Source organism: Anas platyrhynchos, chromosome 7 (genome assembly GCF_047663525.1).
Source record: "Anas platyrhynchos isolate ZD024472 breed Pekin duck chromosome 7, IASCAAS_PekinDuck_T2T, whole genome shotgun sequence".
NCBI lineage: Eukaryota > Metazoa > Chordata > Aves > Anseriformes > Anatidae > Anas > Anas platyrhynchos.
In genome coordinates this window covers 33,553,741-33,566,352 of record NC_092593.1, presented here as the reverse complement: position 1 = coordinate 33,566,352, position 12,612 = coordinate 33,553,741, and the positions used below count along the sequence as shown (strand labels likewise).

The window sequence follows — 12,612 nt, the reverse complement described above, 5'->3', positions numbered from 1 at the left end:
TCGTCTGAACAGCTTGAAGTTTTCAAACACCATGCCTATGTGGTGACACTACACAGCCATTATGAAGTTAGAGTTCTGTGCACGTTCTTAATTTTTCTTTTCCCTGGAGCTGCTTCTTGCTCTCTTTCTTGCTCGGGGGGAGAATGCAGTAAAAACTGGGGCATGTGTTGCCTGGGTCTGTGTGCTGGGGGCAGTTTCTTCTGGCTGCAGCGTTGCTCCTCTTACTGTAGCCCCTTTTTTTCTCTTGCAAGTCACAGATCTTTTTCCTGTGTCTAAGGGAAGTGAACTTCTTTCTGCAGATATGTGGAGTAGGCTGACCTCTGAGACTAAATGGCCGCATGTGAGTTGGTCCTAGCAAATCTTGGTGATAAAAGGGTCTCTGGTTGTTGTTTGCTGTGACAAGGAGATTCCAGTGAGTGCAAGGTCTAGTGGCTTTTCAGTGCATTGTGTGTGATTCATTAGGCGAGAAGTTAAGTGATTAGTGGGAGCTAGGACTTCAAAAGCTGTGATGAAGTGAAGTCCAGTAAGTCGGATAGGGAGAGGGGGCTGAGGATCTGGGCTTAAAGTGTAGACAGAGCTATTTGTTTGGTGCTCTTTGCAAAGAGTAGCCATGGAGTGGAGGCGAGTTCCTTCTGCCTTTTAATTGCCGAGTGCAAGTCTGAGCCTCAGGAGTCCTGGTGGCAGGTGTCAAATCTGCTGTCTGCTCCTACAAAGGCTCTTCACAACCAGTGGTGCCTATAACCAGGAAAGGCAGTGCAGGCAGGTGAGCTGTTGGAAGGGTTAGGTGAGCTCCCATCTGCTCTTAGAAAAAAGTGGTAATCCAATTCAGGCAGTGACAAACAGCAGAGCACGGCTACTTCCAGCTGTTGGAGCTGCTCACAGGTTACCATGGGGAGAAGTTGTGCTTCTGCGTAAGTGGAAAGCAAAAAATCTTTGCTTAATTAGTTGCCTAAATCCCATTTTAGTAAGCTGATCATAGAATCAGTAAGGTTGAGACAGTGCAGGCTGCAGGAGCAGCCCCAAGCCGAGGCTGAATAAACATTTTAAATGTTGAATTTTGGTGGGGGTTCTCCCCGATACTGTTCTTGCCTCCTGCCAGGTCTATCTCAGCCATGTTCACATCACGTTACTTTGTTGTCACAGCACGCTAAGTGTTCAGCTCTCACTTCCATCTTGATAGTCTTCCTTATAATGCTCTCAGCCTTTTAGACAGCCCGTGTGATGGCACTGAAAAAATCTTCACCTATTTCTTGGTCTGACTCTTGCATTGCTTTCTGGACTGCCCCAAAGCATCTTCCTTCCCTTGCTTGTTGTTGTATACCTTGCGCAACGGAATGAAAGCAAGACAGTTTGTCTCAGGCCTGTCTCTGCAAGCTCAGGCACAAAACAAACCTACATATTACCTAATTTTTCATACTTGTGTGGCAATGAAACCTACAGCTTCAAAACAAAGTGTGAGATGTAAGTGTGGCAGCTGTGTTGGACTGAGAATCTGAAAAATAAAATCAAAGCATGCAACAAAATTGTATTTTTTAAATCTTATCAGAGCAATTAACTGGAAGAATGTCAATATGCATAGGAAATAATTTCCAGACCTGTATTAATTCATAGTTAATTTCCAAATGGCGTGGAAGAGACTTTTTACAGAAGCTCCAAGACACGCATAACCTAACTTAATGTTAGGCCCTTGCGTGTGCATACTGCTTGCAAGGTGTGTGCTCACCCTGCTCTCCTTCAGCTGAGAGCAGTCTGCAGACCTGCACCTTTGGAGGTCTGAAGGTCACGTGTGGTTGAACCTTTCTCCTTCCATGAATCTAAAGCAAGCTTTTGGTTTTCACAGACCTGTTCTCTGTCAGCTGTGAGGTATGAAGGAATGGAGTGAGCTGATGTTTTCCAAGTCCTGTACGCAGCAGGAGAGGTAGCTGAGCATTTACCTCTAGGCTGTTAAGAGTGATGTGTCAACTGTGATCACCGCTAACGCTATGGAGGCTTTTCTGCTTCTGTCTTGAAAATTGCCGCAGTTTGGGGCCACTTATCTCATAAAAGTGGCCTGCCTGTACTGCTGCAAGTAGGTGATTGTAAGAAGGTACCTGCTCTCTTGCAGACATCTGAGTGTCATCACTCCAGAGTGTTCTGGGTCTCTAGTTGCCAGTGTAGGATAACACACCGAGTAGTTTTATGGGATCTCCTAGTGTAGATTCATCACTACCAGTCTCTTCCACTCCACTTCTGGGGGCAGAAACTGCGAGGAGGCTCCCGCAGGAGGTAATCATCCCCGTGTGCTACAGGGGAGTGGGGACAGTCCAACGAGGATGTTAAGCTCGGGCTGACTCCTTTCTCTCTTACACATTTCATGTGTGATGTTCTTTGTGCCGCTTTAAAAAGAAAAGGAAAAGAGCTTCCCTGTTGAAGTCATTACCATCGCTTGGTTTGATGTTAAATACCTTGGCTGGAAGGAGAGCATGCTTTCTGTCATGTGAGGCAGCAGCTATTTAAACTGAACCTTGGCTGCGCCTGGAGAAGTCACAAGGAACTTGAGCTTACAGGAAAAAAATCCAGTTGCTGGGAAGTGCTCCTTATATCGTCGTTCCCGGCGCTCCTCTCGTAGGAAGTGTGCGAGGCAGAGAGGCAGCTCCTCCGTCGGGAGGTCCCTCAGCGTCTGCCCCCAGCAGCACGTGGCTGCAGCAGGGCCATGGGCTGGCCAGGACCCTGCTGGGTTAGACAAACACATCTTCGAAGCCCCATGCCCTAATATCCTCAAGGATTGAGGTTATACGCATGCAGAACAAGGTGCTCTTTTTAAGGCCAGCTTTGGTTTTCGTTGCCTGAGATTGCAGACAATACACAAAGAGGCAGAGTTGAAAAAGCAGCAGTCTTCTGTGTGATGGCAAGTGCTGGAGTTCATGTCCTACCAAACACCAGATGTGAGACCCAGAGGCATGGCCAGAAAAATATTTATTGAGGGAGTATCTGAGGAAGTTGTTCTTCTTGACACCAGTAGCTCCCGAGTGCTGGTTAGTTAACCGAGTAAGTGGCTGTGGGCTGTTATTAATGACTAATTCTATTGCCAGCAATGTCTTGAGGAGGAAAAAAAAAAAAAAAAAAAGACAACAAAAAACCCGAAACAGCAAATGGAAGGAGCAGGTGGTACACAACGTGCTTTTCTTTTTTAAAGGAAATAGCATATTGTAGAACTGCAAACATCTGCTTCTGCTTAATGCTAAATCTTCACTCTGCTGCAGTTCACTTGTGTGGAATAAATTACTTGACCGGCCAGTGGGCCCTTACTATACTCTTATTTTTAATCCTTGCTTTAGTGATTCAGTGGGCTAAAAACCTCCGTCGTTACCACGCGAGCCATAGCAGGAGGCTGGGAGGCAGTAGAACAGGAGTTGGACTTAATTATCCTTATGGTTCTCTTCCAACTCGGGATATTCTATGATTAGTAGTTTTGGTTAGGACCTTCTCTGTTGGCATGGCTGGGACTTGGGCTCTTCAGTCCCATGGGAGCAGGAGCCAGGCCCTTGCTGTGTAATGCAGCGGTGATGTCTTCTGAGGCAGTGTTAAAGAAGAGGTGTCATGCCCTTTAATTCTAACCTGAAAAGTTTAAATTAAGCAAGACAAGTTTCTTCTGGGAGGGAAAACATCTTTAATTAGATCGTCTGATAGAGCAGGAAAAAGAGCAGCCAAGTTCACATGTGAGTGGTGCAGACCTGGAAAAAGGTTTCTATTCCCAAAAGCTTTTCTTGGTGTTATTTTTTTTTTCTTCCAGCTGTAGATGTTATCTTTATCTACAAGGCTTGCTTCACTTCCAGCCTTTGAGCTCAGTGACTGTAATGCCTTTTCTGACTCGAGGATGTTTCGTTTTGCATGGGGAGAGCATTTCAGTGCGTACCACTTACAAATGGAAGCCTTTCTGTTACTTACAGTCCCAGCTCATATCCTGTTCATAGATTTCCATCTCCATTCCTCATATCCTCATGCCTTTCTGCAACTACCACTGGTCACTAGACGTTATGTCAAGAGTCTGCCATTGTTCCCATGAAGTCGGCTGTAGCTTTTCTCCACTGATAGCAGTAACAACAGAACCAGGGTCCAAGTTACATCTGATGGGGCACCATGAAGGGTCTCACAGCAGTTCCGCTGAAGGTAATGTCAATTTTTCCTTGTGGCCAGGCCTCTAAGTATCCTTCTTCATTAGGAGAAGGGGTCATTTTTCTTCTTTCAGCCATGAACTGCTGCTGGCATAAGCAACGTCTCGCTATCTGGAGGTGTAACACCATCTCTTTCACTGTTGGTGCTCACCTTGGAAGCACAGGGAATTGCATACATGAATGGGAGAAGTTCACCAAATGCTTATTTCAAACTTGAAAGGTGGATTGTAGAATTTAGTTAATATCCTGAGCTTCAGCTCCCTTGTCTGAGTGATGTGTAAGGCCAGGAAGTACTGAATTGTATAACCTTTGTGTGAAACCCCACTGTTTTCTCTTGGAACTGATTTATCCTTTTGCTGTTGTTATCATCTGGTTGTTTTACTGCATGAAGAACCAAACACACAACACACTTGAGGATACACAAATCGTACATTTTCTGTTACCTCCTTGCAGGATGTTTGTGTATTTCAGCAATATCTGTTTGTCAAGCCATTGGGTTTATATTTCCTAGTCTGTTTAGGACTGGTGTCTCAAATCATGATGAAATGAAGTCAGCTCCATGCTTCTAGGGAACACAGGTCAATTCAGTGGGGGGAATGTAAGTGTAGGACCTGAGACCCCTGGGAGTGATCTTCCTGGCCACAATTTCCCATCTAGCCTTGGCCAAGTCGCTGCCAGATGGAAAACAAAAGTAAAATCTGGGAATTCTCCTGCTGCAAAGGAATGAAGGAACTTGGGCACGTCCCAAGTGTGAGTCATCCCACCTGCTTGGCAAGGATGGTCTGGTTTTTGGGGACTCATGTATTGCTCTTCGTGCTGCTGGGACTGTAACAACCAGCACAGAGTGTGTCTGAATCTTGGGTGAGAGAAGACAAATCCTGTTTTGGCTCCCTCTATGTGCCTTCCTGTGGTGTAGCAGGAGCTAAAGAGCCCAGGAGAGGTCTTGGCATTGCTCTGTTGGTTTCCACATACGCACTGTGCTTGGAAAGCTCTTGTTGTGCTTGAATGGGACCTCCTAATGCTTGTCTCCTGACAAAAGAGAAGAAAATATTTGGTTAGAGGCCTGTGTCCTCACTTAACCACTGCTGCACAGGGGTCTGTTCCCCAGTGCATCCGAATTGCCAGCTTGTCCTGACCCAACTGCTAAGGAAAAGCTCCGAAGTGCAAACAGGCACAGGAAGGGCAGGTGTGTGTGTGTGAGCTTGTTTGCTTTATAACTGGAACGGCTGCATGTGTCTGAGCCGTGGTATAACCTGCTCAAAGGAGAAAACGTGAACCCCAACCCGTCAGGTAGGAAGCGGTGGTGTTGGGTGAAAAACTGTTGTGTTTCTCAAGCAAGAGCAAAGGTAAGTTTCATGGGGAAGCTGTGGGGTCAGGTCAAGAAAGCTTGGACTTGTAAATGCTGGCAGGATCAGTCAGAATTGCATTTCTGTATTCACTGGTACGTGTTTTCCTGGTAAGAGCTGAGACTGAAGGGTGCTGTGCTGAAGCTCTTTGTGTCAGAACACAGTGGTGTGCGTTGGTTCTGTGAGGAAGCTTGAAGCATGGGGCCCAGATGCTTCTTTACCTCTGAGATCGCTGTAGCTCCGCTGCTTTCCGCAGACGTGCACCCACACGCATCCAGAACGACCAGCAAACAGTCCCTGGAGCCTCAGAAACGCACACGAGAGGCAGCGAGCAACATCTGTAACGTAGCAACGGGAAAGGCTCCGTGCTGCTCTCACATGGTGCTGGTAAGAGCTGTCCTGTGTGCGGGGTGCTTTCTTTGGTGGCAGGCCCTTGTAGGGCTGGCAGCGCCCACACGGATCAAGCCGTTCTGTAAAGAACAGCACCAGACCCTGTCCCAGGCAGCCAGGTGCCTGAAAGCTGTCCTGTACGTCCTCAGACCGGAGCAATTCAGTTTTCTGCTGGTCTCTTTTGTGTTCTCCACATTGTTTGCCTATTATTTCTGCAAGGGCAGAAGGGGAGGTAGCATTAGCGTAGGACCTGCTGCCTGTAATTATGCAGCCAAGACAAACAGAAAAAAAGCCTTCTGGGATTTATTAGGTGGCTCGGGTGCTGACAGAAGGAGATGTAAAATTGCTTTCAGCGTTCATTTGTCCATGTGTGTGAGACAGAAGCAGCAAGTCTCCATAAAACTACTGTAGTGTAGGGCCTATTCCCATTTGCTTCTGCCCATCATAGGCTAATTCCTTCCTTTTTATTATTTTAATGGCTGTCAGGTCTTCCTGTGAGTAGACAAAAATGATTATGTTTTTACAAGCGTAGCAGAGGGAAGAGCACATTTCGTTTTTAAGCTTTCAAATCCAAACTCCAGTTGTTCATCCTGTTGCTACAGCACTAATAATCATTCACAAAAAATAATAAAACCCCTTGAAGCTCAGCAAAACCCTGTAGCCTGTTTGTGCCTGCAGGGGGTAGGGACGAACCTGTCTGTTTTCTTGACACAGCAATCAGGGCCGGGATTTGTTTCTTCATGCTGACCTCCCCCCACCAAGTCCTGCTGCTGGGGGGAGAGCAAAAGCCTCAGCTGGCGTCAGGGGCGTTTCTGTCGCACGTGGAAATATCTCCTGCCTTTGTGGCCAAAAAGATGAGGTCTGGTGATGCGAGAGCTGCTTTTGGGAGCAGCGTTTGTCTGACAGATCCCAGACGCTGGCCACTGACGTACTTGTAGCAGGCTTCTTTCAGCTGCAGCTCCTTCAGGAATGCCCCAGCACACACGTCACGCTGGCTGCTGTGTGTGCTGAGCTCCGTCAGGCACTCGTGTGACCCCCTCGCTGGGACCAGCCTCCTTGGAGACCTTCAGAGCGCTCCTCTGCTGCCCTGCCACCCAAATGAGCTCCTGCCTGCGAGGGAAGAGCTGCCTGAGAAGGGTCCGGCTCCGCATGATGTTACCAGAGCTCCTTTCTCTGGCCTGTGCCTGGTGACAGAGATTGACCTTGCAAAACCGGGGGATTTTAGAGCTGCTTCTGAGTGTGGCTGTGTGCTTGTTGCTGTACTTACAGCTTGGTTCTGGAGAGGAGCCAGGCAGGGGAGGTGCAAGGACGGTGAGGACCCTCGGGAACCTGCCCTGTAGGAAGGGAACGAAGCTGAGCCCGGAGGCTGCCCAGCTCTCACAGTCTGTTTGCAGAAGAAGCAATTTGCACTCAATTTTTAATCTGCAGAGTTAGTGTCAGTGCAGAAGAGAGGAAAAGCCTCAAACAACCTTATTGTGGTTAAGAATCGCGTGCCTGGGCACAGCGACTGTGATTTGTGGGTTTGGGGCATTTTTAAAGCGCATAACTGTGTGGATTCAACTTGCTCTTGCAGGAAAAAAGAGAAGCAGACAGACGTACAACAAAGCAGACATACAGCAAAGCGGAATGACTGAGAGCTTTCCAAAAGCTGGGGGCTATTTTTCCCTGTTAAGTGTTGGTTTGGAGATGTTGAGTGGGGGAAAAAACAATGTTAGCCCTACAGGTCTCAAAATATTGCTGGCCTGTCCACGCGTCCTGCGGCTTCCCTTCGCACAGAGCCTGTGGAGCGGGAGCAGGGGGAGCATCTCGCAGAGCCTGCAAGCAGAGGGTGCCATGGCTCAGCCCTGCAGCCGGCTGGGTGGAGCTGACCCCTTGCTAATGACACACAGACGCTGCCCTCCCTGTGTCTGCCTTCATTAGGAAGCAGCAGTGCTCCCTAATTAGCTTCATCTGGCAGTTGGAAGATAAGATTCAGGTACAGGTTCAGCGATGATGTGTGGAGTTGGAGCCATGGGGAAGGGAGGGAAGGAAGTCCGAGTTTAGCATTTGCAGGTGCACACGTAATGAAGAGACTCTCAGGAGACTTTAACCAACAGTATTTTCTTCCTATCAGCTTTCCCAGGATCAACAGGTGCCAGGAGACCTTAGGATTCTGAAAACAGACCCCTCTGAGCAGAGCAGAAACAAGTTGTTATGCTAAAGAAACCGCTTGGGACCTGCTCAGGTCAGATTAGTCCTGCCTTGTTCTCTGGGCAGATAGAACAAAATATGCCAAGTGTGAAGTAAATCCTTGTTCCTGAGCAGCGGCCCCATGGCTCTCCCTGCAGCCCTGCCATAGCGGCTCTCAGCTGGCTCTCCCATACCACGGTTGTGCTGGGACGTGCTTCTAAACTGCAGGGCTGCTGAGTGCAGGTGGGACGGGATTGCTTGGATTATCATCAGGAAAGCAGTGGAAGGTACAACCTTGCCTCTGCTCCTCAGGGTAGAGCAAAGACCTCTGTAGCATTCCGCTTTTTGGACAAGCTGGTAAATAGCAGAAGTGTTCTTAGGGGGTAGCTGCAGCAGCATCCTGGGTGCTGAAGGAGATGGGGTGGAAAAGACAGAGATAAAGACTCAAAGTCATGCAGAGATGAGGAAATAATTTATTCAAGACGGAATAACCAAGTTTAGGAAAATCATGCCAAATCAAGCAGCGCAGATGAAAATTTTGCCTGAGCGCAGAGCACAGGCTGTGAGTACTCACCAGGGGGTTAGGCTGGGGATAGTGGCAGCTGCAGGGAGTGCAGCAGCCAGGAACTAAGAGTGACCATAAGGTCAGTGCTCAGAGTCAGGTAAATGAGCCGTGCTGCACGACAGGGGCAGCGAGAGCCCTGATTGTCATCCCAGAGGTGATGTGTGCTGCTGCAGTCCTTGACAAGGACAATTGTGCTGACAGCGACTGGCTGTTCTGATGTAGGAGCTTCAGTTCACAGGGAATTTGCTGAGATAAAGTCAGTATGGCACGGCCTGCAAGTAGAGAACCGGTGTAAAACTTCAGCGCTCTGTCAGGATGTTCATTTTCACAGCTTTCTTGCCCTGCCTGCTCTTGTGGTGGCTCTAGAGCCTCGTATGATACAGGAGTGGGGACAGCACGGCCCTAGGAGCAAGGGGGAGACCAGCAAATGTGAGCTTCGCAAGGGTCTGGGAGCCTCTGGTCTGCCTTCTGATGGCCACGTGGGCACAAAACTGTTGGTAAAGGCTCCTGAGAGCCTTTCTGTTCAGCTCTGGCTTCTGTAAAAGTGTCTTTCTGTGTACAGGGAGCAGTGCTGGGGCAGGGGTTACGTGCTGGTGGAGAGCCAAGGGAGAGGTGCTGTGTCCTCAGCAGCTGGGGTTTTCTGTCAGCTTTTCATAAAAGCAAATTTCAGCTCACCTGGTCTGTTCGCTGACAGCTGAAGATTTCATCAAGCATAATTATGACCTGATTCTTTATCCCGAGCTTTCAATGTAAGTTCTGTGATGACTGTTAGGGGGAAAAACGCGCTTCTGCGTATTATGGGATGCATCTTTAAAACATTTTTCTTTTAAAATACAAATGAGAAAAGACGCTCTTTTAAATATATATGTGTATATATATATGTAGGAACAGTTGCTGAGTGACTGTATCATGAAGGACATAAAATCAGCGTATCAGTGCCCTTAAAACTTAGTTGTTGCAAGATGCTGCCGTTATGGAGTTCTGGGAGCAAGCACCAAGAGAGGACAGTAATGCTGCATCTGGTCTGCACCGTCAGGTAGGGAACACCAACTGATCTGGACTTCCTAGACCAGATGTTTCACATGTTACATGTGGAAATTTTGCAGTTTTATAGAACTTCTTCCCTGGACCAGTCCGTCCTTACGATCCAAAGCTTGGCCTTCGTGTCAGTGGCTGCAGCCCCATGAAGTTGTGTAGCCAGGTGCAGGTCCTGCATGGCCCTGCATGCCGCGTGAGAGCTGAGCTCTGCTGCGGTGCCCCCTGTGCAGTGCCTCGATGGGAATTTTGGGGGAGCAGGTGCTGGCTGGCGTGCATGTGGCAGGCACAACGTGCTCCGTAAGAGGCGCAGAGAAGAGGTGCTGGGGATGGGGGAGTTAACAAGTCCGTTCTGCTGAGTGCTGCTTCTAGGAATGATAATTTTGAGACACGTAGTGGAAATAAAGTGAGTCAGGGAGCTGATGGAAGCTTGGCAAGTGTTGGAAAGCAGTCCCAGCTTTTGTTGCTCGTCGGCGTGATGTCAGCGTTGATCTGAAGCTGGCTGTGGTGGTGGAAGGACTCCCTCCGTGCCCATGCAGGCTTTGGATGCTGCGTGGCGAAGCAGAGCATGGCACGACCTCTGTGTGCCTGTCAGCCCTGTAACCAACACGAGGAGAGCAGCGCTGGGGTGGGCTGTGATCAGAACCCAGCCCTGCTGCTGACTTCCTGGGTGTGATTTCAAGCGGTGCTGAAATCAGGCTCACGATGCGCTTCCCGTGCTGCTGCCGCACGTGTACCAGAACGACTGGGCGCATAAACAACAACAACCTGGCAGGGAATGACTCGGTACATGCTGAAAGAAGCCTACGCTGCGCTGCCTGCAGAGCACCGGGGTGTCACTAGTAAAAGCTGCCTGAAGTCCTGGCCTGGCATTAGAGCCAAATTGTGATTGATGGCACGTCACAAAAGCTGTCTGCTGGGGAGGGGACGTGGCTGTTCTTTCACAGACTGCATCGTGGAAACCACGCTTGTGCAAACATTTGCTTATTCTGTGACAAAAGCACCATATTGGCAGGTTAGGAAGTGTAGCATTTGTGTATTAAAAGGCAAGGTAAGCTTTCCTGTAGCTGCAGACCTGCGTAAGTAATATGTTATTAAGCTCAATTGGAGTGGCGCAGTGAAAAGAGGTGTAATAGTTCTGCAATGAACGGCGTGCTACGGCTTGAGCAAACAAGGCATGACCGTGAATAATGCTCCCTCGGGGGGCCTCTGAAGTCAGTGGGCCTACACCTGTGTTTTGGGGTCTATTTGTTACTGTTTGGTTGGCTTCTTTTTGATGCCATGTGTTGGGCAAAGTGTTTTATTTTACAATTCAGTAACTGCTGATTTCACCAGATGAAGCATCTTCTGTGATCCTTTCTGATTTGCTGCTGTGGGCTGAAAAAAAAACAGCAATTGTCTTTCTCCTCAGCCGTGCAGGACTACGAGCTGGGTTATCCTACAATAATGCACTTCCATGTGTGTACAACCATCCTGTCCCTGCGTGATCCATGTAATACATGGGAAAAAGTTTCCCATCTAGTAACTGATGAGGGCAATTTCCTGTAAGCCAGCTCTTCTTGTGGTCTCTGGTTTCCAGCCAGTTCTATTTTTACCACCTTTTTCTTTTTTTTTTTTTTTTTTGTAAAGGATGTTTGTTTGGCATAATGTTCCTCTAATGTTTCCTGCACCCAGGCCAGGGTTTGGTTTTAAAAGGCACCAACAAAAGGCACGAAGGCAGCGCGTATCCTGATGCTGCTTGATGAGAGCATCACTGCAGACACCTGTGTTGGTGCACCTCGTTTCGTGTGAACAAGCATGTGTGCATGTGAGTAGTTGCACTACGAGGTCTGCTGTTCACCTGGCTCTAGCAAATAAAGCTGGGGAGACTTACAGTGAGGGTGCGGGAGGAACCCAGCTGTCAGCGAAGAGATCTGAAGTCAGTGAAGAGGCTGAAAGAGATCCCAAGGTACGGGGGAAGTGAGGAAATGAAAGGAGAGCCAAGGAGGGTAGGGATGGGGGGGGGGCTCCTTTAGAAAAGTCACTTTCTGTTGAAGTTGATGGAAATCCTGGCTGCAGTTCCATCCGTGTCATCCTGCAAGGCACGTGTGTGCTCAATCCCAGTCTGTCTGTTTGAACTTTCACCCAAGGAATCTGGGAGACAAAAGGTGCAGAGAATTAAGCCCCGGCAGTCACTTGGCATGGGAAGCTCAGTCCGCACAAGTCAATCTAGCAGCAGTTGCCTCTTTCTCCCGTGGCAGTGGTGTTGTGAATGGTTCCTGCTTTGTTTTAAGCATTTATTAACTCTGCTGCTCTGGGCTGAACACATCTGGTCCCCTGATCTTGGGAAGGGGCTGCGTTTGTCCAATTGCCCTCAGGATTTGTTCCTGGTTGCTGGTCCCGCTCCTCCAAACTGCTAAACACTTGGGGCTCGGGCTGACACCTCCTCGGAGGGAGTCACACGGTTCTCTCCTGTTAGTCCTGGGAGTTGCAACATCATTTTGACTCAGTGCTGCTGGGGGTAGGCTGGCAGTGCAAGTGCTGTTTGCTGTGAATCATCCTCGCTAATGGAAAGTATTTGATAGAGAAACAATAGTTGTTAGCAAGATGACATTTCTGTTCTGAATCCCTTCTTTCTCTTCCTTTGTGTCTTTTTTCCCCTTCCATGAGCTGTTTTGCAATTTACCTTTGAGCTGAAGGGCCTCGTTCCTTTTCAGTCTAGCAACAAATATTCTGGTGCGGATGGAAAACACGGTAAAGAACAGGAGGGGCTTTTTGTTATTCGTGAACTCCAAAGGTGGTCTGTTTTATTCTGGTTTTTCTTTTTTCACTTAAATAACAGTGGATGACTGGAAACTGCTGAATGAATCGTATAGCTAGTGCTGCAGGTAGGCTGTTTAAAGGCATTTAGTTCTTAAGTGCTAACCTGAGGAATGTGGACATTAAATAATAAAGTGAATGAAGTTGCTTTGGA

General features: G+C 48.3%; 1 protein-coding gene across 32 annotated transcripts in view; it reads left to right on the top strand.

The window, feature by feature from the left end:
• Positions 1–12,612, top strand: part of MAP2 (microtubule associated protein 2) — a 174,322-nt gene that overhangs the window by 37,361 nt on the left and 124,349 nt on the right. The window lies entirely within an intron of this gene.